Source organism: Phyllobates terribilis, unplaced genomic scaffold (assembly GCF_046119375.1).
Source record: "Phyllobates terribilis strain yellow unplaced genomic scaffold, ASM4611937v1 Scaffold_142__1_contigs__length_4687701, whole genome shotgun sequence".
NCBI classification, from domain to species: Eukaryota; Metazoa; Chordata; class Amphibia; order Anura; family Dendrobatidae; genus Phyllobates; species Phyllobates terribilis.
Genome location: NW_027362902.1, coordinates 1,799,802 through 1,819,788, shown reverse-complemented (window position 1 = coordinate 1,819,788; position 19,987 = coordinate 1,799,802). Strand labels below are relative to the sequence as shown.

Sequence of the window (19,987 nt, the reverse complement as noted above, 5' to 3'; positions counted from 1 at the left end):
CAGGACCCGAAGGGTGTTCAGGACTGTCGGGTTCCGAGATTTGCACTTCACATCCTGTTGCGTCCATTGCCTCTCCAAAAGTCATCATCTCAGGCAGCTCTGCTTCCACCACTTTCCTAGATATTCTCGCAGACACTGCCTTTTTCTCTACCTTTGCCACTTCCCTCCAGAACTCCTTTTCTTCCCTCCGCTTCTTCCTCATTTCTTCAGCAGAAGAAGAACATGGTCTCAGGGACACCTCCTCTGGCGCCGTAGAGGGAGAGGCTCTACCAGTTTCCCGCCTCCTTCCCTCTCTCTCCTCCCTCTCCAATCTTTCCAGCACTTTCAGTGCGCTTGCCATCTGCCTTCTCTCCAGCTCCTCCTCCTTCTGTTCTTTATCAGAACGTCTAGGTGCACTCATAGGACAGTCCTTATACATGTGATCACTACTCCCACAGACATCACAGGACTTGGCCTCTGGACACTGGTTGGCCATATGCCCCTCCTTTCTGCAATTTCGGCAACACTGCCCTTTAAGGCATGTTACCATGGTATGTCCGAAAGAAAAGCATCTACGGCAAAACATGGGCTGGCCTGGGTAAAAGAGGAAACCTCTATGGCCTGCAACGGAAAAATTTGATGGAGGGTGTCTAAAGCCCCCCACACTGTCAGGATCCCTTTTCAATTTCACACGGAATTTATACTGACAGTTAAAGATTCCTAGACAATTGACTTGCTTCACTCCCTTCCGCACATATTCACAGTAGCGAGAGAGGAAGCACTCCAGCAGCTCAGGGTCTGTAAAAGGGTTATAGACAGTCACAGTCACCTCCTTTTCTTGCAGACCAAACAAAGGTTCCCATCTAACTCCTTCCAAGCAGGGGTCACTAGAGTGACCACGGAGCCATTCAAAGACATTAAGGCAAACATCCTGGTCCATAAAGGTAACGTCATAATTACCTTGACGTGAAAATTCGTTGACACTGAAGATCCCAGAACGTCTTGCTCCAGCTTTGCCTTCAACGATGTCTTGGACAATGAAAACCACGTTGTTCTTGTTCTGGTCAGATGGATCCACGGACAAACGGATGGTGTTCTTCACAAAAGACATCTTGGATTCTGTCGGTATGGAATACCACAGGAAAAAGCAGAAAATCCTCCACAAAAGGGTCCGGATTCCTCCAGGAGACTCGCACCAATCAAGGTACAGTCATACGATCGCAGCCAAAAGGCCGAGAAGCGATAACCAGAATTGGTTTCAAACTACGGAGCCACCCAAGGATCCTGAAAAGTCCATTTGTGGAGATGAGCTCCTGGACTCCCGTTAAGAAGACATGTTGTCAACCTCTAGATCCCTTACATGCCTGCACTTTTCGGCTTGCTGCTGCTGCAATCCACGCGTTTTAGATCTGCATAACTCCACCTCTTTAAACACAGCACCTTCACCCCCTGCTGTTCCCACCCGCCTCAACACCGTTGGAAGGGAGGAGAACCAATTAAGGCGGGGGGTGGGGTGGAACGAGCAGCTGTCTACCCTTAGCAGGAGGGCTCCTGATTACATACCTCTCCTGCTGCTGCTGCTGCTGGCTGTCCAGCAGCAGACTGAAGGTGGCTGCTGCTGTGCACAGGTATATAAAGGCTCAGAGCCTATTATGACACGCGCAGCCAGCGTTCCATTGCCACATTCCATCTACTGCAGGCAGGATACCTGGCTGGCTGAATGTCGCTGAGAAGCTCACAGAGACCGCCATAAGCAACAGTTTAACAGAATGCCACAGACTAATCAACCAAACTTTTTGGGTTGGGTTCTCTTTTATAGTCTGCAGGCATTAAATGAAAGAAGTCAGTGTTCCAGCAGAAGGAGACAACGTTTCAGAAAAGGCATTGTAGCAAACCAAAAAAGAAATTTTAAGCGCAGCAGAGTAACCAGCGCACATACCTGTTAGCTCAGGTGAGTTTAAAAGGCTGCTGTTGATAACAAGGGCATTTGCTAAATAGATGGTGTGTGTGCAACAATATACTGAAAGGTCAATTATATTGTGCAGCTTATCTCACCACCTGTAGTTATTTAGGTGAAAGCTCCAAAATGCTTGCCTAATATGTCTGTTTATCCAAAAGGAAGTAAAAAGGGAGAGCTAGAAAGATAGCATTGCATCACATTACATGGCAATGCAATGCACAGTTGCTGAAGTTGAACCAAAATGAGCTTGTAATCTGGCTTCTGCAACTTTGAACATGAAAAATCCAATGAGGAGAAGAAAAGCAAAGCCAAAGAGTCCATCCCCAAATCCGACAAACAAGCAAAATGAACAAAAAACATTGAATTCAATTCTTTCTGATTTTAGAAACTGCATTAAAGAAAGGGTGCACCGGTCCTGGAGATACTGCAATACCAGGTCAATGCGTGGAGTGGACAGAGCAAGCTCTTTTTCCATCTCCCTGTTCTAAAAATCCATTTAATATATGGTCCCCAGATAGGGGACGTATCAGATATTAAACTGATAAGAACAGATACTACACTTGATCTTAGCCAAAAGGCCGAGAAGCGATAACCAGAATTGGTTTCAAACTATGGAGCCACCCAAGGATCCTGAAAAGTCCATTTGTGGAGATGAGCTCCTGGACTCCCGTTAAGAAGACATGTTGTCAACCTCTAGATCCCTTACATGCCTGCACTTTTCGGCTTGCTGCTGCTGCAATCCACGCGTTTTAGATCTGCATAACTCCACCTCTTTAAACACAGCACCTTCACCCCCTGCTGTTCCCACCCGCCTCAACACCGTTGGAAGGGAGGAGAACCAATTAAGGCGGGGGGTGGGGTGGAACGAGCAGCTGTCTACCCTTAGCAGGAGGGCTCCTGATTACATACCTCTCCTGCTGCTGCTGCTGCTGGCTGTCCAGCAGCAGACTGAAGGTGGCTGCTGCTGTGCACAGGTATATAAAGGCTCAGAGCCTATTATGACACGCGCAGCCAGCGTTCCATTGCCACATTCCATCTACTGCAGGCAGGATACCTGGCTGGCTGAATGTCGCTGAGAAGCTCACAGAGACCGCCATAAGCAACAGTTTAACAGAATGCCACAGACTAATCAACCAAACTTTTTGGGTTGGGTTCTCTTTTATAGTCTGCAGGCATTAAATGAAAGAAGTCAGTGTTCCAGCAGAAGGAGACAATGTTTCAGAAAAGGCATTGTAGCAAACCAAAAAAGAAATTTTAAGCGCAGCAGAGTAACCAGCGCACATACCTGTTAGCTCAGGTGAGTTTAAAAGGCTGCTGTTGATAACAAGGGCATTTGCTAAATAGATGGTGTGTGTGCAACAATATACTGAAAGGTCAATTATATTGTGCAGCTTATCTCACCACCTGTAGTTATTTAGGTGAAAGCTCCAAAATGCTTGCCTAATATGTCTGTTTATCCAAAAGGAAGTAAAAAGGGAGAGCCAGAAAGATAGCATTGCATCACATTACATGGCAATGCAATGCACAGTTGCTGAAGTTGAACCAAAATGAGCTTGTAATCTGGCTTCTGCAACTTTGAACATGAAAAATCCAATGAGGAGAAGAAAAGCAAAGCCAAAGAGTCCATCCCCAAATCCGACAAACAAGCAAAATGAACAAAAAACATTGAATTCAATTCTTTCTGATTTTAGAAACTGCATTAAAGAAGGGGTGCACCGGTCCTGGAGATACTGCAATACTAGGTCAATGCGTGGAGTGGACAGAGCAAGCTCTTTTTCCATCTCCCTGTTCTAAAAATCCATTTAATATATGGTCCCCAGATAGGGGACGTATCAGATATTAAACTGATAAGAACAGATACTACACTTGATCTTAGCCAAAAGGCCGAGAAGCGATAACCAGAATTGGTTTCAAACTACGGAGCCACCCAAGGATCCTGAAAAGTCCATTTGTGGAGATGAGCTCCTGGACTCCCGTTAAGAAGACATGTTGTCAACCTCTAGATCCCTTACATGCCTGCACTTTTCGGCTTGCTGCTGCTGCAATCCACGCGTTTTAGATCTGCATAACTCCACCTCTTTAAACACAGCACCTTCACCCCCTGCTGTTCCCACCCGCCTCAACACCGTTGGAAGGGAGGAGAACCAATTAAGGCGGGGGGTGGGGTGGAACGAGCAGCTGTCTACCCTTAGCAGGAGGGCTCCTGATTACATACCTCTCCTGCTGCTGCTGCTGCTGGCTGTCCAGCAGCAGACTGAAGGTGGCTGCTGCTGTGCACAGGTATATAAAGGCTCAGAGCCTATTATGACATGCGCAGCCAGCGTTCCATTGCCACATTCCATCTACTGCAGGCAGGATACCTGGCTGGCTGAATGTCGCTGAGAAGCTCACAGAGACCGCCATAAGCAACAGTTTAACAGAATGCCACAGACTAATCAACCAAACTTTTTGGGTTGGGTTCTCTTTTATAGTCTGCAGGCATTAAATGAAAGAAGTCAGTGTTCCAGCAGAAGGAGACAACGTTTCAGAAAAGGCATTGTAGCAAACCAAAAAAGAAATTTTAAGCGCAGCAGAGTAACCAGCGCACATACCTGTTAGCTCAGGTGAGTTTAAAAGGCTGCTGTTGATAACAAGGGCATTTGCTAAATAGATGGTGTGTGTGCAACAATATACTGAAAGGTCAATTATATTGTGCAGCTTATCTCACCACCTGTAGTTATTTAGGTGAAAGCTCCAAAATGCTTGCCTAATATGTCTGTTTATCCAAAAGGAAGTAAAAAGGGAGAGCTAGAAAGATAGCATTGCATCACATTACATGGCAATGCAATGCACAGTTGCTGAAGTTGAACCAAAATGAGCTTGTAATCTGGCTTCTGCAACTTTGAACATGAAAAATCCAATGAGGAGAAGAAAAGCAAAGCCAAAGAGTCCATCCCAAAATCCGACAAACAAGCAAAATGAACAAAAAACATTGAATTCAATTCTTTCTGATTTTAGAAACTGCATTAAAGAAGGGGTGCACCGGTCCTGGAGATACTGCAATACCAGGTCAATGCGTGGAGTGGACAGAGCAAGCTCTTTTTCCATCTCCCTGTTCTAAAAATCCATTTAATATATGGTCCCCAGATAGGGGACGTATCAGATATTAAACTGATAAGAACAGATACTACACTTGATCTTAGCCAAAAGGCCGAGAAGCGATAACCAGAATTGGTTTCAAACTACGGAGCCACCCAAGGATCCTGAAAAGTCCATTTGTGGAGATGAGCTCCTGGACTCCCGTTAAGAAGACATGTTGTCAACCTCTAGATCCCTTACATGCCTGCACTTTTCGGCTTGCTGCTGCTGCAATCCACGCGTTTTAGATCTGCATAACTCCACCTCTTTAAACACAGCACCTTCACCCCCTGCTGTTCCCACCCGCCTCAACACCGTTGGAAGGGAGGAGAACCAATTAAGGCGGGGGGTGGGGTGGAACGAGCAGCTGTCTACCCTTAGCAGGAGGGCTCCTGATTACATACCTCTCCTGCTGCTGCTGCTGCTGGCTGTCCAGCAGCAAACTGAAGGTGGCTGCTGCTGTGCACAGGTATATAAAGGCTCAGAGCCTATTATGACACGCGCAGCCAGCGTTCCATTGCCACATTCCATCTACTGCAGGCAGGATACCTGGCTGGCTGAATGTCGCTGAGAAGCTCACAGAGACCGCCATAAGCAACAGTTTAACAGAATGCCACAGACTAATCAACCAAACTTTTTGGGTTGGGTTCTCTTTTATAGTCTGCAGGCATTAAATGAAAGAAGTCAGTGTTCCAGCAGAAGGAGACAACGTTTCAGAAAAGGCATTGTAGCAAACCAAAAAAGAAATTTTAAGCGCAGCAGAGTAACCAGCGCACATACCTGTTAGCTCAGGTGAGTTTAAAAGGCTGCTGTTGATAACAAGGGCATTTGCTAAATAGATGGTGTGTGTGCAACAATATACTGAAAGGTCAATTATATTGTGCAGCTTATCTCACCACCTGTAGTTATTTAGGTGAAAGCTCCAAAATGCTTGCCTAATATGTCTGTTTATCCAAAAGGAAGTAAAAAGGGAGAGCTAGAAAGATAGCATTGCATCACATTACATGGCAATGCAATGCACAGTTGCTGAAGTTGAACCAAAATGAGCTTGTAATCTGGCTTCTGCAACTTTGAACATGAAAAATCCAATGAGGAGAAGAAAAGCAAAGCCAAAGAGTCCATCCCCAAATCCGACAAACAAGCAAAATGAACAAAAAACATTGAATTCAATTCTTTCTGATTTTAGAAACTGCATTAAAGAAGGGGTGCACCGGTCCTGGAGATACTGCAATACCAGGTCAATGCGTGGAGTGGACAGAGCAAGCTCTTTTTCCATCTCCCTGTTCTAAAAATCCATTTAATATATGGTCCCCAGATAGGGGACGTATCAGATATTAAACTGATAAGAACAGATACTACACTTGATCTTAGCCAAAAGGCCGAGAAGCGATAACCAGAATTGGTTTCAAACTACGGAGCCACCCAAGGATCCTGAAAAGTCCATTTGTGGAGATGAGCTCCTGGACTCCCGTTAAGAAGACATGTTGTCAACCTCTAGATCCCTTACATGCCTGCACTTTTCGGCTTGCTGCTGCTGCAATCCACGCGTTTTAGATCTGCATAACTCCACCTCTTTAAACACAGCACCTTCACCCCCTGCTGTTCCCACCCGCCTCAACACCCTTGGAAGGGAGGAGAACCAATTAAGGCGGGGGGTGGGGTGGAACGAGCAGCTGTCTACCCTTAGCAGGAGGGCTCCTGATTACATACCTCTCCTGCTGCTGCTGCTGCTGGCTGTCCAGCAGCAGACTGAAGGTGGCTGCTGCTGTGCACAGGTATATAAAGGCTCAGAGCCTATTATGACACGCGCAGCCAGCGTTCCATTGCCACATTCCATCTACTGCAGGCAGGATACCTGGCTGGCTGAATGTCGCTGAGAAGCTCACAGAGACCGCCATAAGCAACAGTTTAACAGAATGCCACAGACTAATCAACCAAACTTTTTGGGTTGGGTTCTCTTTTATAGTCTGCAGGCATTAAATGAAAGAAGTCAGTGTTCCAGCAGAAGGAGACAACGTTTCAGAAAAGGCATTGTAGCAAACCAAAAAAGAAATTTTAAGCGCAGCAGAGTAACCAGCGCACATACCTGTTAGCTCAGGTGAGTTTAAAAGGCTGCTGTTGATAACAAGGGCATTTGCTAAATAGATGGTGTGTGTGCAACAATATACTGAAAGGTCAATTATATTGTGCAGCTTATCTCACCACCTGTAGTTATTTAGGTGAAAGCTCCAAAATGCTTGCCTAATATGTCTGTTTATCCAAAAGGAAGTAAAAAGGGAGAGCTAGAAAGATTGCATTGCATCACATTACATGGCAATGCAATGCACAGTTGCTGAAGTTGAACCAAAATGAGCTTGTAATCTGGCTTCTGCAACTTTGAACATGAAAAATCCAATGAGGAGAAGAAAAGCAAAGCCAAAGAGTCCATCCCCAAATCCGACAAACAAGCAAAATGAACAAAAAACATTGAATTCAATTCTTTCTGATTTTAGAAACTGCATTAAAGAAGGGGTGCACCGGTCCTGGAGATACTGCAATACCAGGTCAATGCGTGGAGTGGACAGAGCAAGCTCTTTTTCCATCTCCCTGTTCTAAAAATCCATTTAATATATGGTCCCCAGATAGGGGACGTATCAGATATTAAACTGATAAGAACAGATACTACACTTGATCTTAGCCAAAAGGCCGAGAAGCGATAACCAGAATTGGTTTCAAACTACGGAGCCACCCAAGGATCCTGAAAAGTCCATTTGTGGAGATGAGCTCCTGGACTCCCGTTAAGAAGACATGTTGTCAACCTCTAGATCCCTTACATGCCTGCACTTTTCGGCTTGCTGCTGCTGCAATCCACGCGTTTTAGATCTGCATAACTCCACCTCTTTAAACACAGCACCTTCACCCCCTGCTGTTCCCACCCGCCTCAACACCGTTGGAAGGGAGGAGAACCAATTAAGGCGGGGGGTGGGGTGGAACGAGCAGCTGTCTACCCTTAGCAGGAGGGCTCCTGATTACATACCTCTCCTGCTGCTGCTGCTGCTGGCTGTCCAGCAGCAGACTGAAGGTGGCTGCTGCTGTGCACAGGTATATAAAGGCTCAGAGCCTATTATGACACGCGCAGCCAGCGTTCCATTGCCACATTCCATCTACTGCAGGCAGGATACCTGGCTGGCTGAATGTCGCTGAGAAGCTCACAGAGACCGCCATAAGCAACAGTTTAACAGAATGCCACAGACTAATCAACCAAACTTTTTGGGTTGGGTTCTCTTTTATAGTCTGCAGGCATTAAATGAAAGAAGTCAGTGTTCCAGCAGAAGGAGACAACGTTTCAGAAAAGGCATTGTAGCAAACCAAAAAAGAAATTTTAAGCGCAGCAGAGTAACCAGCGCACATACCTGTTAGCTCAGGTGAGTTTAAAAGGCTGCTGTTGATAACAAGGGCATTTGCTAAATAGATGGTGTGTGTGCAACAATATACTGAAAGGTCAATTATATTGTGCAGCTTATCTCACCACCTGTAGTTATTTAGGTGAAAGCTCCAAAATGCTTGCCTAATATGTCTGTTTATCCAAAAGGAAGTAAAAAGGGAGAGCTAGAAAGATAGCATTGCATCACATTACATGGCAATGCAATGCACAGTTGCTGAAGTTGAACCAAAATGAGCTTGTAATCTGGCTTCTGCAACTTTGAACATGAAAAATCCAATGAGGAGAAGAAAAGCAAAGCCAAAGAGTCCATCCCCAAATCCGACAAACAAGCAAAATGAACAAAAAACATTGAATTCAATTCTTTCTGATTTTAGAAACTGCATTAAAGAAGGGGTGCACCGGTCCTGGAGATACTGCAATACCAGGTCAATGCGTGGAGTGGACAGAGCAAGCTCTTTTTCCATCTCCCTGTTCTAAAAATCCATTTAATATATGGTCCCCAGATAGGGGACGTATCAGATATTCAACTGATAAGAACAGATACTACACTTGATCTTAGCCAAAAGGCCGAGAAGCGATAACCAGAATTGGTTTCAAACTACGGAGCCACCCAAGGATCCTGAAAAGTCCATTTGTGGAGATGAGCTCCTGGACTCCCGTTAAGAAGACATGTTGTCAACCTCTAGATCCCTTACATGCCTGCACTTTTCGGCTTGCTGCTGCTGCAATCCACGCGTTTTAGATCTGCATAACTCCACCTCTTTAAACACAGCACCTTCACCCCCTGCTGTTCCCACCCGCCTCAACACCGTTGGAAGGGAGGAGAACCAATTAAGGCGGGGGGTGGGGTGGAACGAGCAGCTGTCTACCCTTAGCAGGAGGGCTCCTGATTACATACCTCTCCTGCTGCTGCTGCTGCTGGCTGTCCAGCAGCAGACTGAAGGTGGCTGCTGCTGTGCACAGGTATATAAAGGCTCAGAGCCTATTATGACACGCGCAGCCAGCGTTCCATTGCCACATTCCATCTACTGCAGGCAGGATACCTGGCTGGCTGAATGTCGCTGAGAAGCTCACAGAGACCGCCATAAGCAACAGTTTAACAGAATGCCACAGACTAATCAACCAAACTTTTTGGGTTGGGTTCTCTTTTATAGTCTGCAGGCATTAAATGAAAGAAGTCAGTGTTCCAGCAGAAGGAGACAACGTTTCAGAAAAGGCATTGTAGCAAACCAAAAAAGAAATTTTAAGCGCAGCAGAGTAACCAGCGCACATACCTGTTAGCTCAGGTGAGTTTAAAAGGCTGCTGTTGATAACAAGGGCATTTGCTAAATAGATGGTGTGTGTGCAACAATATACTGAAAGGTCAATTATATTGTGCAGCTTATCTCACCACCTGTAGTTATTTAGGTGAAAGCTCCAAAATGCTTGCCTAATATGTCTGTTTATCCAAAAGGAAGTAAAAAGGGAGAGCTAGAAAGATAGCATTGCATCACATTACATGGCAATGCAATGCACAGTTGCTGAAGTTGAACCAAAATGAGCTTGTAATCTGGCTTCTGCAACTTTGAACATGAAAAATCCAATGAGGAGAAGAAAAGCAAAGCCAAAGAGTCCATCCCCAAATCCGACAAACAAGCAAAATGAACAAAAAACATTGAATTCAATTCTTTCTGATTTTAGAAACTGCATTAAAGAAGGGGTGCACCGGTCCTGGAGATACTGCAATACCAGGTCAATGCGTGGAGTGGACAGAGCAAGCTCTTTTTCCATCTCCCTGTTCTAAAAATCCATTTAATATATGGTCCCCAGATAGGGGACGTATCAGATATTAAACTGATAAGAACAGATACTACACTTGATCTTAGCCAAAAGGCCGAGAAGCGATAACCAGAATTGGTTTCAAACTACGGAGCCACCCAAGGATCCTGAAAAGTCCATTTGTGGAGATGAGCTCCTGGACTCCCGTTAAGAAGACATGTTGTCAACCTCTAGATCCCTTACATGCCTGCACTTTTCGGCTTGCTGCTGCTGCAATCCACGCGTTTTAGATCTGCATAACTCCACCTCTTTAAACACAGCACCTTCACCCCCTGCTGTTCCCACCCGCCTCAACACCGTTGGAAGGGAGGAGAACCAATTAAGGCGGGGGGTGGGGTGGAACGAGCAGCTGTCTACCCTTAGCAGGAGGGCTCCTGATTACATACCTCTCCTGCTGCTGCTGCTGCTGGCTGTCCAGCAGCAGACTGAAGGTGGCTGCTGCTGTGCACAGGTATATAAAGGCTCAGAGCCTATTATGACACGCGCAGCCAGCGTTCCATTGCCACATTCCATCTACTGCAGGCAGGATACCTGGCTGGCTGAATGTCGCTGAGAAGCTCACAGAGACCGCCATAAGCAACAGTTTAACAGAATGCCACAGACTAATCAACCAAACTTTTTGGGTTGGGTTCTCTTTTATAGTCTGCAGGCATTAAATGAAAGAAGTCAGTGTTCCAGCAGAAGGAGACAACGTTTCAGAAAAGGCATTGTAGCAAACCAAAAAAGAAATTTTAAGCGCAGCAGAGTAACCAGCGCACATACCTGTTAGCTCAGGTGAGTTTAAAAGGCTGCTGTTGATAACAAGGGCATTTGCTAAATAGATGGTGTGTGTGCAACAATATACTGAAAGGTCAATTATATTGTGCAGCTTATCTCACCACCTGTAGTTATTTAGGTGAAAGCTCCAAAATGCTTGCCTAATATGTCTGTTTATCCAAAAGGAAGTAAAAAGGGAGAGCTAGAAAGATAGCATTGCATCACATTACATGGCAATGCAATGCACAGTTGCTGAAGTTGAACCAAAATGAGCTTGTAATCTGGCTTCTGCAACTTTGAACATGAAAAATCCAATGAGGAGAAGAAAAGCAAAGCCAAAGAGTCCATCCCCAAATCCGACAAACAAGCAAAATGAACAAAAAACATTGAATTCAATTCTTTCTGATTTTAGAAACTGCATTAAAGAAGGGGTGCACCGGTCCTGGAGATACTGCAATACCAGGTCAATGCGTGGAGTGGACAGAGCAAGCTCTTTTTCCATCTCCCTGTTCTAAAAATCCATTTAATATATGGTCCCCAGATAGGGGACGTATCAGATATTCAACTGATAAGAACAGATACTACACTTGATCTTAGCCAAAAGGCCGAGAAGCGATAACCAGAATTGGTTTCAAACTACGGAGCCACCCAAGGATCCTGAAAAGTCCATTTGTGGAGATGAGCTCCTGGACTCCCGTTAAGAAGACATGTTGTCAACCTCTAGATCCCTTACATGCCTGCACTTTTCGGCTTGCTGCTGCTGCAATCCACGCGTTTTAGATCTGCATAACTCCACCTCTTTAAACACAGCACCTTCACCCCCTGCTGTTCCCACCCGCCTCAACACCGTTGGAAGGGAGGAGAACCAATTAAGGCGGGGGGTGGGGTGGAACGAGCAGCTGTCTACCCTTAGCAGGAGGGCTCCTGATTACATACCTCTCCTGCTGCTGCTGCTGCTGGCTGTCCAGCAGCAGACTGAAGGTGGCTGCTGCTGTGCACAGGTATATAAAGGCTCAGAGCCTATTATGACACGCGCAGCCAGCGTTCCATTGCCACATTCCATCTACTGCAGGCAGGATACCTGGCTGGCTGAATGTCGCTGAGAAGCTCACAGAGACCGCCATAAGCAACAGTTTAACAGAATGCCACAGACTAATCAACCAAACTTTTTGGGTTGGGTTCTCTTTTATAGTCTGCAGGCATTAAATGAAAGAAGTCAGTGTTCCAGCAGAAGGAGACAACGTTTCAGAAAAGGCATTGTAGCAAACCAAAAAAGAAATTTTAAGCGCAGCAGAGTAACCAGCGCACATACCTGTTAGCTCAGGTGAGTTTAAAAGGCTGCTGTTGATAACAAGGGCATTTGCTAAATAGATGGTGTGTGTGCAACAATATACTGAAAGGTCAATTATATTGTGCAGCTTATCTCACCACCTGTAGTTATTTAGGTGAAAGCTCCAAAATGCTTGCCTAATATGTCTGTTTATCCAAAAGGAAGTAAAAAGGGAGAGCTAGAAAGATAGCATTGCATCACATTACATGGCAATGCAATGCACAGTTGCTGAAGTTGAACCAAAATGAGCTTGTAATCTGGCTTCTGCAACTTTGAACATGAAAAATCCAATGAGGAGAAGAAAAGCAAAGCCAAAGAGTCCATCCCCAAATCCGACAAACAAGCAAAATGAACAAAAAACATTGAATTCAATTCTTTCTGATTTTAGAAACTGCATTAAAGAAGGGGTGCACCGGTCCTGGAGATACTGCAATACCAGGTCAATGCGTGGAGTGGACAGAGCAAGCTCTTTTTCCATCTCCCTGTTCTAAAAATCCATTTAATATATGGTCCCCAGATAGGGGACGTATCAGATATTAAACTGATAAGAACAGATACTACACTTGATCTTAGCCAAAAGGCCGAGAAGCGATAACCAGAATTGGTTTCAAACTACGGAGCCACCCAAGGATCCTGAAAAGTCCATTTGTGGAGATGAGCTCCTGGACTCCCGTTAAGAAGACATGTTGTCAACCTCTAGATCCCTTACATGCCTGCACTTTTCGGCTTGCTGCTGCTGCAATCCACGCGTTTTAGATCTGCATAACTCCACCTCTTTAAACACAGCACCTTCACCCCCTGCTGTTCCCACCCGCCTCAACACCGTTGGAAGGGCAGAGAACCAATTAAGGCGGGGGGTGGGGTGGAACGAGCAGCTGTCTACCCTTAGCAGGAGGGCTCCTGATTACATACCTCTCCTGCTGCTGCTGCTGCTGGCTGTCCAGCAGCAGACTGAAGGTGGCTGCTGCTGTGCACAGGTATATAAAGGCTCAGAGCCTATTATGACACGCGCAGCCAGCGTTCCATTGCCACATTCCATCTACTGCAGGCAGGATACCTGGCTGGCTGAATGTCGCTGAGAAGCTCACAGAGACCGCCATAAGCAACAGTTTAACAGAATGCCACAGACTAATCAACCAAACTTTTTGGGTTGGGTTCTCTTTTATAGTCTGCAGGCATTAAATGAAAGAAGTCAGTGTTCCAGCAGAAGGAGACAACGTTTCAGAAAAGGCATTGTAGCAAACCAAAAAAGAAATTTTAAGCGCAGCAGAGTAACCAGCGCACATACCTGTTAGCTCAGGTGAGTTTAAAAGGCTGCTGTTGATAACAAGGGCATTTGCTAAATAGATGGTGTGTGTGCAACAATATACTGAAAGGTCAATTATATTGTGCAGCTTATCTCACCACCTGTAGTTATTTAGGTGAAAGCTCCAAAATGCTTGCCTAATATGTCTGTTTATCCAAAAGGAAGTAAAAAGGGAGAGCTAGAAAGATAGCATTGCATCACATTACATGGCAATGCAATGCACAGTTGCTGAAGTTGAACCAAAATGAGCTTGTAATCTGGCTTCTGCAACTTTGAACATGAAAAATCCAATGAGGAGAAGAAAAGCAAAGCCAAAGAGTCCATCCCCAAATCCGACAAACAAGCAAAATGAACAAAAAACATTGAATTCAATTCTTTCTGATTTTAGAAACTGCATTAAAGAAGGGGTGCACCGGTCCTGGAGATACTGCAATACCAGGTCAATGCGTGGAGTGGACAGAGCAAGCTCTTTTTCCATCTCCCTGTTCTAAAAATCCATTTAATATATGGTCCCCAGATAGGGGACGTATCAGATATTAAACTGATAAGAACAGATACTACACTTGATCTTAGCCAAAAGGCCGAGAAGCGATAACCAGAATTGGTTTCAAACTACGGAGCCACCCAAGGATCCTGAAAAGTCCATTTGTGGAGATGAGCTCCTGGACTCCCGTTAAGAAGACATGTTGTCAACCTCTAGATCCCTTACATGCCTGCACTTTTCGGCTTGCTGCTGCTGCAATCCACGCGTTTTAGATCTGCATAACTCCACCTCTTTAAACACAGCACCTTCACCCCCTGCTGTTCCCACCCGCCTCAACACCGTTGGAAGGGCAGAGAACCAATTAAGGCGGGGGGTGGGGTGGAACGAGCAGCTGTCTACCCTTAGCAGGAGGGCTCCTGATTACATACCTCTCCTGCTGCTGCTGCTGCTGGCTGTCCAGCAGCAGACTGAAGGTGGCTGCTGCTGTGCACAGGTATATAAAGGCTCAGAGCCTATTATGACACGCGCAGCCAGCGTTCCATTGCCACATTCCATCTACTGCAGGCAGGATACCTGGCTGGCTGAATGTCGCTGAGAAGCTCACAGAGACCGCCATAAGCAACAGTTTAACAGAATGCCACAGACTAATCAACCAAACTTTTTGGGTTGGGTTCTCTTTTATAGTCTGCAGGCATTAAATGAAAGAAGTCAGTGTTCCAGCAGAAGGAGACAACGTTTCAGAAAAGGCATTGTAGCAAACCAAAAAAGAAATTTTAAGCGCAGCAGAGTAACCAGCGCACATACCTGTTAGCTCAGGTGAGTTTAAAAGGCTGCTGTTGATAACAAGGGCATTTGCTAAATAGATGGTGTGTGTGCAACAATATACTGAAAGGTCAATTATATTGTGCAGCTTATCTCACCACCTGTAGTTATTTAGGTGAAAGCTCCAAAATGCTTGCCTAATATGTCTGTTTATCCAAAAGGAAGTAAAAAGGGAGAGCTAGAAAGATAGCATTGCATCACATTACATGGCAATGCAATGCACAGTTGCTGAAGTTGAACCAAAATGAGCTTGTAATCTGGCTTCTGCAACTTTGAACATGAAAAATCCAATGAGGAGAAGAAAAGCAAAGCCAAAGAGTCCATCCCCAAATCCGACAAACAAGCAAAATGAACAAAAAACATTGAATTCAATTCTTTCTGATTTTAGAAACTGCATTAAAGAAGGGGTGCACCGGTCCTGGAGATACTGCAATACCAGGTCAATGCGTGGAGTGGACAGAGCAAGCTCTTTTTCCATCTCCCTGTTCTAAAAATCCATTTAATATATGGTCCCCAGATAGGGGACGTATCAGATATTAAACTGATAAGAACAGATACTACACTTGATCTTAGCCAAAAGGCCGAGAAGCGATAACCAGAATTGGTTTCAAACTACGGAGCCACCCAAGGATCCTGAAAAGTCCATTTGTGGAGATGAGCTCCTGGACTCCCGTTAAGAAGACATGTTGTCAACCTCTAGATCCCTTACATGCCTGCACTTTTCGGCTTGCTGCTGCTGCAATCCACGCGTTTTAGATCTGCATAACTCCACCTCTTTAAACACAGCACCTTCACCCCCTGCTGTTCCCACCCGCCTCAACACCGTTGGAAGGGAGGAGAACCAATTAAGGCGGGGGGTGGGGTGGAACGAGCAGCTGTCTACCCTTAGCAGGAGGGCTCCTGATTACATACCTCTCCTGCTGCTGCTGCTGCTGGCTGTCCAGCAGCAGACTGAAGGTGGCTGCTGCTGTGCACAGGTATATAAAGGCTCAGAGCCTATTATGACACGCGCAGCCAGCGTTCCATTGCCACATTCCATCTACTGCAGGCAGGATACCTGGCTGGCTGAATGTCGCTGAGAAGCTCACAGAGACCGCCATAAGCAACAGTTTAACAGAATGCCACAGACTAATCAACCAAACTTTTTGGGTTGGGTTCTCTTTTATAGTCTGCAGGCATTAAATGAAAGAAGTCAGTGTTCCAGCAGAAGGAGACAACGTTTCAGAAAAGGCATTGTAGCAAACCAAAAAAGAAATTTTAAGCGCAGCAGAGTAACCAGCGCACATACCTGTTAGCTCAGGTGAGTTTAAAAGGCTGCTGTTGATAACAAGGGCATTTGCTAAATAGATGGTGTGTGTGCAACAATATACTGAAAGGTCAATTATATTGTGCAGCTTATCTCACCACCTGTAGTTATTTAGGTGAAAGCTCCAAAATGCTTGCCTAATATGTCTGTTTATCCAAAAGGAAGTAAAAAGGGAGAGCTAGAAAGATAGCATTGCATCACATTACATGGCAATGCAATGCACAGTTGCTGAAGTTGAACCAAAATGAGCTTGTAATCTGGCTTCTGCAACTTTGAACATGAAAAATCCAATGAGGAGAAGAAAAGCAAAGCCAAAGAGTCCATCCCCAAATCCGACAAACAAGCAAAATGAACAAAAAACATTGAATTCAATTCTTTCTGATTTTAGAAACTGCATTAAAGAAGGGGTGCACCGGTCCTGGAGATACTGCAATACCAGGTCAATGCGTGGAGTGGACAGAGCAAGCTCTTTTTCCATCTCCCTGTTCTAAAAATCCATTTAATATATGGTCCCCAGATAGGGGACGTATCAGATATTAAACTGATAAGAACAGATTTTTTTTTTTTTTTTTAACCAAATCAGATAGGCCGGAGCATAAGCTCAATCAAATCGACTTACAAAAGCCTTTCATTGACACTTAGCCTTTCATTACACTTGGTATATAATCAAAAATAAAACCAAACCTTATCATCAGGTACATTATACACTACTAATTAAACTTTACCAAAAACCTCCACTTTTTAAACTTCCAGATCCCTTCAGCATCTATAATACTTCCACGTTCCTGATCCCAGAGGTATATTACATACATACGTGACAGAATCAATCTCAAACATTCATTAACTGACATTTTCTTCCTTTTAAAAACTAACAAATTCCTCGCATCCCACAAACTTTCAATTACACACACCACCAACAACCATAAAATCCTATCCTTAATTCTACTACATGCACCCATCCCAAACATAGCAAGTTTCCAATTAACATACTTTACACCCACCAATTCCTTGCAAAGTCCCCCTATACCCTTCCATACATCATATGCAAAATCACAATCCCATACCATATGTCTAACATGCTCTCTCAAACCACATCCATCCCTCGGGCATACCTCAGATTTAACTAAATCCTTCTTCTTTTGCACATCTCTAACAGGCAAAATGTCATGCAATATCATCCAAGCGATATCTCTCTGTCTGTTAGTCACACCATCTATACTTAATTTTCTCCACATCTCGGTTACTTCCTCCCCTCTCAACCCATTGATATTACATACCACCTCACGCTCACGCACCATCCTAATGACTTTCTTCTTTTGCCTAAAATCACTCATGTTAACGGACAACAAATCATACTTCCTTACAAATTTCTCAACACAACCATACCATACAGGACACTTAAAAGCAACAGGCACTCTAGCATCCCTTTTGACCCACTTTAAGCCATAAAGCATCCATCCAGCCGAATACTTCATCATATAAGCACACTTATTACTTTTCCCTAGAACCACCACCACCATTTTCACGTAACTAATCCCTAAAAAGAAATCAATATTTGGAAAATCCAAACCACCATTTACACATAACTTATAGACATATTCCCGTTTCAATTTCTCCATGCGACTTCCCCAAAGAAAATTAAAGATGAATTTCTCAGTTTTCCTAATTTTCTTAAAAGCAGCAGGATATACATTCGCAACAAACAACAAAATAGGCAAAATAACCGCCTTAATAATCAGAACTTTCCCAGTCAGAGTTAGTTCTCTCATTCGCCAAAAATTCAACTTGCGCACCACTCTCACCCCACAATCTTCCCAACTCTCATTTCCTTTCAAATCATCATTAAACTTAATCCCAAGCACCTTTATTGCACCATCCTCACACCTCACACCATCCATCCGTACATTCCTCTCACCAAAACATTTAAAGGAACTCTTAGTCCAATTGACCTTAAAAGCTGAGACACTACAAAACAAATTTAATATCAACCTTGCCCTACTCATCGCAGCCATATTCCCACTCACAATCACTACATCATCCATGTAACCTAGAATTCTCACATCCTTTCCATTACTCCTAGGAATAATCACACCTCTCATAACCTTATCCTTCCTAACCATACACATCAACACTTCAATCACACTAATAAACAAAAAAGGGGACATAGGGCACCCCTGACGCACTCCTGATTTAATTCTCACTTTCTCACTCAACCACCCATTCACCAAAAATTCACTTGAAACATTACAATACAAACTCCTAACACAGTTTACAAAATTCCTGGAATAACCCATCTTAGACAAAACCTTAAACATAAAGCTATGTGACACACGGTCAAAAGCTTTTTCAAAATCAACCGAAAACAACAAACATTTCTGCTTACGACTCATACAATCCCCAATCACATCACGCAACAACACCAAATTTTCAGTCATACTTCTCCCAGGCACTGCACACACTTGATCTTCATCCACCACACCGCCAATCACTTCCCGCATCCGGCTAGCCAACAATTTACTAAACACCTTATAGTCTGCATTCAAAAGGGTGATTGGCCTCCAATTCCCCAAATCCTTTTTATCACCTTTCTTATGAACCAAAACCACCACCCCATCTCTCATAGATTCACTCAACATATTCTCCGTGAACATATACTGGCACACCTCCAATAAGTCATTTCCCATCGTGTCCCATTCCTTAACATATAACTCCACGGGCAGTCCATCCTTCCCAGGTGTTTTATTCTTACTCGCAGACATCACCACTTTTTTAACTTCATCCAACACAATTACATCATCCAATATTTCACGTTCATCCTCACCCAAACAACCTTCTAAACACCCCAAAGCATCAGTCAACATCCTATCATCAACCCATTTTTCCCCATACAACTCCTTATAAAACAACACCACCTCCTGCATCACATCCTTCCCACTCACACACACCCCATCGCCATTCACCACCTCATCCATATCTACTTTCTTCCCAAAAACTTTTTTGAAAAAAAACCTTGTGCATTTCTCATTTTTCTCCAAATGTTCAATCTTAGAACGGTAAATAATTTCTTTCCCTTTACCCTCAATATATTTCTTAATCTCTTCTTTCACTTGACACATCAAAACATCCACATCCACTCCAATCATCCTTAACTTCCTCAGCCACTCCAGTCTAGAGCTTAAATCATTAAATTTTGCTCTATTCATTGCTGCTTTCCTCCTGCCCCTTTTTCTAAAGAAAAAACCAATCTCACTCTTCATCCAGTCCCACCACTCAAGCACATTCCTGAAATCACTTTTTTTATCCCTCCACCTAACATACATTCGCCTAAAATCACGCATGATCCTATTATCTTCCAGCAAACGCACATTAAGTTTCCACACGCCACCACCATATACAAAGGAAATCTTACCTTCTAGACGTGCCCTCAAACACACATGGTCAGAGAAGGGAACATCTTCCTGCTGGAAATTCCTACAAATAACATTTTGTGAAGAAAAGAAGATACGGTCTATTCTAGACTCTATGCCTCCCCTGTCGGCCTTATAGGTCGCAGGAGGTGGATTACCTAAAAAAACTTCCGCAGCATCCTGTAAGGAAAAATCCGCCACAAGACTCTTGAGTCTTTTACCTGTAACATCCATCTTATCCCCCTCCGTCACACAATTGAAATCTCCAACAAAAATTA

The 19,987-nt window shown here is 44.3% G+C and overlaps 12 non-coding genes across 12 annotated transcripts; all 12 read right to left on the bottom strand.

Annotated features, from left to right (window-relative positions):
• Window positions 1–2,338: 2,338 nt before the first annotated feature.
• Window positions 2,339–2,529, bottom strand: LOC141206503 (U2 spliceosomal RNA). Its single transcript, XR_012277057.1, has one exon. It is a non-coding gene; the product is annotated as a U2 spliceosomal RNA (small nuclear RNA).
• Window positions 2,530–3,644: 1,115 nt separating this feature from the next.
• LOC141206132 (U2 spliceosomal RNA) lies at window positions 3,645–3,835 on the bottom strand. Its single transcript, XR_012276798.1, has one exon. It is a non-coding gene; the product is annotated as a U2 spliceosomal RNA (small nuclear RNA).
• A 1,115-nt stretch (window positions 3,836–4,950) lies between these two features.
• LOC141206708 (U2 spliceosomal RNA) lies at window positions 4,951–5,141 on the bottom strand. The gene has a single exon (XR_012277254.1). It is a non-coding gene; the product is annotated as a U2 spliceosomal RNA (small nuclear RNA).
• Window positions 5,142–6,256: 1,115 nt separating this feature from the next.
• On the bottom strand, window positions 6,257–6,447 carry LOC141206707 (U2 spliceosomal RNA). The gene has a single exon (XR_012277253.1). It is a non-coding gene; the product is annotated as a U2 spliceosomal RNA (small nuclear RNA).
• A 1,115-nt stretch (window positions 6,448–7,562) lies between these two features.
• On the bottom strand, window positions 7,563–7,753 carry LOC141206705 (U2 spliceosomal RNA). Its single transcript, XR_012277250.1, has one exon. It is a non-coding gene; the product is annotated as a U2 spliceosomal RNA (small nuclear RNA).
• A 1,115-nt stretch (window positions 7,754–8,868) lies between these two features.
• LOC141206155 (U2 spliceosomal RNA) lies at window positions 8,869–9,059 on the bottom strand. The gene has a single exon (XR_012276821.1). It is a non-coding gene; the product is annotated as a U2 spliceosomal RNA (small nuclear RNA).
• Window positions 9,060–10,174: 1,115 nt separating this feature from the next.
• LOC141206704 (U2 spliceosomal RNA) lies at window positions 10,175–10,365 on the bottom strand. The gene has a single exon (XR_012277249.1). It is a non-coding gene; the product is annotated as a U2 spliceosomal RNA (small nuclear RNA).
• Window positions 10,366–11,480: 1,115 nt separating this feature from the next.
• LOC141206154 (U2 spliceosomal RNA) lies at window positions 11,481–11,671 on the bottom strand. Its single transcript, XR_012276820.1, has one exon. It is a non-coding gene; the product is annotated as a U2 spliceosomal RNA (small nuclear RNA).
• A 1,115-nt stretch (window positions 11,672–12,786) lies between these two features.
• On the bottom strand, window positions 12,787–12,977 carry LOC141206703 (U2 spliceosomal RNA). Its single transcript, XR_012277248.1, has one exon. It is a non-coding gene; the product is annotated as a U2 spliceosomal RNA (small nuclear RNA).
• Window positions 12,978–14,092: 1,115 nt separating this feature from the next.
• On the bottom strand, window positions 14,093–14,283 carry LOC141206702 (U2 spliceosomal RNA). Its single transcript, XR_012277247.1, has one exon. It is a non-coding gene; the product is annotated as a U2 spliceosomal RNA (small nuclear RNA).
• A 1,115-nt stretch (window positions 14,284–15,398) lies between these two features.
• Window positions 15,399–15,589, bottom strand: LOC141206701 (U2 spliceosomal RNA). The gene has a single exon (XR_012277246.1). It is a non-coding gene; the product is annotated as a U2 spliceosomal RNA (small nuclear RNA).
• A 1,115-nt stretch (window positions 15,590–16,704) lies between these two features.
• LOC141206263 (U2 spliceosomal RNA) lies at window positions 16,705–16,887 on the bottom strand. The gene has a single exon (XR_012276919.1). It is a non-coding gene; the product is annotated as a U2 spliceosomal RNA (small nuclear RNA).
• Window positions 16,888–19,987: the final 3,100 nt, after the last annotated feature.